Consider the following 4,965-nt stretch of genomic DNA (forward strand, 5'->3'; position numbering starts at 1 on the left):
ATTTGAAAAGTTAATTTGTTATTTCTTTTCCCTTTTTTTATTTTTTTTATAATTTTGCATTCTTTTGTCTACCTTTTTTTTTTTAGTCAACCTTCCCTTGTGCCTGTGAATTAGATTCTTCTTTAACTTGTTTTTTGATTTGAAAAAAAAAAAAAAATTCTCTCCTTTGCATCTTCTCTTTATTTCTTTCTACCTTTATCTTTTTCTCTTTGTCTCTCTCTCTCCCTCTCTGTCCATCTGTGTCTCTCTCTCTCTCTCTCTCAGTCTCTGCGTTTCTTTTTCTCTGGCTCTTCTTTTTTTCCCCACCCCTTTATCCCCCTTCTTGTTCTCTTTCTGCACATGTCTTTCATTCCGTCCGTTAATCTTGCACCATCATTTATCTGCTTCTTCATTGTCTTTCTATTCCTCCTCCTCTCCTCCTCCTCCTCCTCCTCTCCTCTTCCTCTTCTTCTTCTTCTTCTTCTTCTCTCTCTCTCTCCCTTCCCTACTACATCTCTCATTTTCTTTCTTTCTCTCCCTCTCTATTCGTCTCATTTCCCCCTCTCACTCCTCTCTTTCTCATCTTCCTCTCTCTTTCACCTCCTCTCTCTCTCTCCCTCATCCCCTCTCTCTCAGCCCCTCCTCCCCCCTCGCACCCCTCCTCCTCTCTCAATTTACTTTCTTGAAAACAATTTCTTTCTGAATACCAATTCACTGACATGGATATGAAAAATAAATGACTAAAGATTGCCCTGGGGCATTTATATAAACTTAACTTCTTTGGAAATTTACTGATATTTTTGTTTTTCAATTTACCATTCCTTTTGTTGTTGTTGTTGTCATTAATGTAGAAATTTTCTGCTCGTTTTTTTTTTTTTGTTTTCTTAGAATCAGTTTTATAATTATTACATTTTTTTGTTATAATTTTTATGAGAAATTATAATTAGGCAGCAGAGATTAGGATAGAGAAGGAGATAGAGAGAAACAGTATGATGTAGAGAGGGAAAGAGAGAGAGAGGGGGGGAGAGATAGAAAGAGGGAGAGAGAGAGAGAGGAAAAGGCAGAGAGTGAGTAGTAGGAAGAAAAAAGAAGAAACATGTTAACAATTACTGTTGAGGGTAGATTAAAAATTATGAAAAAAATAATGGTCAAAATAAGAAAAAAGAAAGAAAGGAAAAAGGAAAGAAAGAAAGAAGGAAAGAAAAAAAGAAACTATAAAGTTTGATAATGATGCTACCAAGAGTTATGAAATGAGATTGGTTAGTTTGTTAAAAATGACAATAATATTGCAATTTAAATCTTGATGTGAAACAGAGTAAAGAACATCCGTCTATATTGTGGAAAATTAGTAAATAGACAAACAAGCAAATAAATACAATAAATAAATTTCATTTTTTTTTTCACGACAAAAATTTTGAAAAAAAATACAAAATAATTTATCAAGAAAAAAAAAAAGGAAAAAAAAAGGAAATTTTTACATTCGTTATTTGATATCATTTTTCTCCCTTATCATAACTAGTTGATTATGAGTTTTGCATGATTAGTTATTTGAGACTTGTTAGTATTTAGTGCTATGACAGCAAACATTTAAACACCCACTAATGATGACTATAAAGTCTTCGGAGCCTAGCTTATACTACAAAAAAAATTTCAAATTACCTCCAAAAACAAAAAATAAATAAATACAATGAAAGGAAAAATGAAATAATTCGCCTTAAAAAATACCAGTTGAACCTCACTAATATGGCATTTGCTCATCAGGCAGCTTCGTTAATTTAGGATGAGGATTAAAATCTGTTCTTCGTTATTAGATTGTATGATTACTGTTTGGTCCAATTTGGTGCTACTGGTGCCCCATGACATGCTCAGCGTAGTTGATTCTGCTACAGATATTTGTGTGTTTTTTTATCTTTTACTAGTTGTTTCAGTTGTTGTACTGTGGCCATACTGGAGCACTGCCCTGAAATAGTCAAATAGATTGGCCTCAATACATATTTTTAGTTTGGTATTTATTGGTGTTTATTCTATTGGTCCCTTTTGCTGAACTGCTAAATTATGGGGGCATACACACACATGCACACACAAAAATACATACACTCACAAGCAAACACACACACACATACACACACAAAAATACACACACTCGCAAGTAAACACCCACACACATACACACATGCACACACAACAGATTTCTATACAACTTCCATCAACTAAATTCGTTCACAAGGCATCAGTTGGCCCGAGGGGCTGTAGTAGAAAACACTTGCCTAAGGTACCATGCAGTGGAACTGAACTTGAAATCACATGGTCACAAAGCAAGCTTCTTAACCATAAACTCATGTCTGTCCTTTAATTATAACTTACATTCATTGCTTGTTCTGAGAGACAAACAATGAATGCAAATATTGACAGGTTACACAAGGTCATCATCATCAAGATCCCTCAACTGATGTAGCCAGTCTTTGGGATGACACTAGACATTTTCATTGTCAGCCGTCACCACTGGTCTCTGTTCTTTGTCAGGCATAGCAGGTTTTCTGTACTGTAACCTGTTGAGTCCTTGATGTTGTCAAACCAGGATTTCTTTGTTTACCTATCTTTTGCCTTCCCTCAACTGTGCCCTGAAGAATGGTTTGGGGCAGGGAGTTGTGGAAGGATACATGACCATAACACGCAAGCTTCCGTCATTTTACCTGCACAAGGAGTGCTTCCTGTCTGCCTGTATATTTGTTGACATGCTGCCTTTTCATTTTGTGCTCTGTGTATGGGGTGTGTAATAGCTTTCTCAGGCACTTGTACTCAAATACCTGGATTCTTTCTTCCATGTCAGCTGTAAGAAACCAGCTCTCACAAAATAAATCAATACAGAAAACATGGAGCAAACAACGATGGTTTAAGGCTATCAGATGACCAGGAAGTTAAGAAACAACAAGACAGGAAAGTAATAAAAATTTCTAGGCATGGATGAGTGGTTAAGAAACTTGCTTTTCAGTCACATGGTTTTTAGGTTCAGTCCCACTGTGCAGCATCTTGGGCAGGTTTTTCTACAATTGTCTTGGGCTGATCAATGCTTTATTAGTGGATTTGATAAACAGAAACTGTGTGGTAGGCTACACACCATCATCATCGTTGTTTAATATCCACCTTCATCTATCTATCTATCTATCTATCTATCTATCTATCTATCTATCTATCTATCTATCTATCTATCTATCTATCTATCTCTCTTTTCTCTCCTCTCTCTTTCTCTCTCTCTCTCTCTCTCTTCTCTCTCTCTCTTTCTCTCTCTCTCTCTCTCTCTCTCTCTATATATATATATATATATATATATATATATATAAAATATTATTAGAGACAAAACCACTATTTTGCAAAACAAACAAGGAAAGACTTAATCAATACATAAAATTTTAATAAATAGTCAAAAAAACCGCCACTACAATTGTTTCTTGTCTTGATCGACAATCTTCAGGTGGACTTCCAATAAGTCAGTTTCAATTATGAAGTGAAATTAAATTCTGTTCTTGGGAATGTAACAAAACTATTTTCATCCCAAGAACCACCATCACAAAATGCTTGCATAATAGAAACAACACCTGCTGAAGGCAAAGGTTTTGCTGCATAGAAACTTGCTTTCCATGGATGAGCTGGCTGTTTTCTTCGAATTAAGATCAAGATGACAACAACACTAAAGGAATAAATTGTTCAAACAGCAGAACCAACGGTGAACGCTTCTTCAGAGTAAAGTTTTTCCAAAGTAGCAAACGAAGTTGATGTAAAAAGCCCATACTGATGCAAATATGGTTAGCTTGCTCAATAAGAGAAAGGACACGACTGGCTTAGTTCGATATGAAATAGAAGAATATTGTTATGCTACAAGAAGGCTGGCTGAGAATACTGAAGAGGAGAAAACGGTAGATAACGTCACAACCAGTGATAATAATGAGACCAGGTGTTCCATTCTTAGAGCAGTCATGTATCCTTAAGGCAAAAGGAGGATATAAATAAAGTGAGGTACAGTGCAAAAATTTTAGTGATTACAGGTGTAACTAGTTTCGGAGTAAAATCCGAATCTTGTAATCCTTCGTGATAAGTGCGCAACTGGATACTTCTATAAAACAGAGGATAGCAAATGTCTAAGATAATAGTCCAAAAAATAACAAGTTTTCCTATTACATTTAGTTAGTCATATAGTTACATTAACTATATTTTGGTTCCTTTCTTCCTGTGTATTCGTGAAATTGGATGAAAATTTACGAAGTAAATGAATTTTATACAAGCAGGAAAAAATCGTGAAGAACACTGTTTTTATATGAAGCCTTCTCAAACATATACTCGGAAGGAAATTGTTGCTGATGTGATCAATAAAGAAGCTAGTTTCGGGATAAATAAATGACACAACAACCACAATAAATAATAGTGAGGATTTAAGGGAAAAGAAATGAATGTTGGGGTTTCATTTAAGCTGTGGAATAGTCACTTCCCATGCCAAGATAGTTCTTCCATCTCTATGTTAAAATACTCCATACATTTGAACACTTGTTCACAGATATTTGACTGCAACTTCGATACTATATAATGCAATACAAGAGAGATTTATCTTGTTTGGACTTTCTGTCTACTTAGAGCAGGCGACGGTCAGTCAGCAATTTCAGTCGCCTACTCGTTCAGTTGTTAACAGATTATTGCACAACACACACCGCACCATCATAGAAGGTGAATTGATGGTGCGGTGTGTGTTGTGCAATAATCTGTTAACAACTGAACGAGTAGGCGACTGAAATTGCTGACTGACCGTCGCCTGCTCTAAGTAGACAGAAAGTCCAAACAAGATAAATCTCTCTTGTATTGCATTATATAGTATCGAAGTTGCAGTCAAATATCTGTGAACAAGTGTTCAAATGTATGGAGTATTTTAACATAGAGATGGAAGAACTATCTTGGCATGGGAAGTGACTATTCCACAGCTTAAATGAAACCCCAACA

At 35.5% G+C, this 4,965-nt stretch overlaps 1 long non-coding RNA gene across 1 annotated transcript; it reads right to left on the reverse strand.

The window, feature by feature from the left end:
- Nucleotides 1-80: 80 nt before the first annotated feature.
- LOC118763446 lies at nucleotides 81-4,683 on the reverse strand. Its single transcript, XR_004999208.1, has 3 exons — nucleotides 4,237-4,683; nucleotides 4,089-4,090; nucleotides 81-91 (listed from the first exon to the last, which is right to left on the reverse strand). It is a non-coding gene; the product is annotated as an uncharacterized LOC118763446 (long non-coding RNA).
- Between the last annotated feature and the right edge of the window lie 282 nt (nucleotides 4,684-4,965).

The sequence above is a fragment of the Octopus sinensis genome, linkage group LG5 (genome assembly GCF_006345805.1).
Source record: "Octopus sinensis linkage group LG5, ASM634580v1, whole genome shotgun sequence".
Classification (NCBI taxonomy): domain Eukaryota; kingdom Metazoa; phylum Mollusca; class Cephalopoda; order Octopoda; family Octopodidae; genus Octopus; species Octopus sinensis.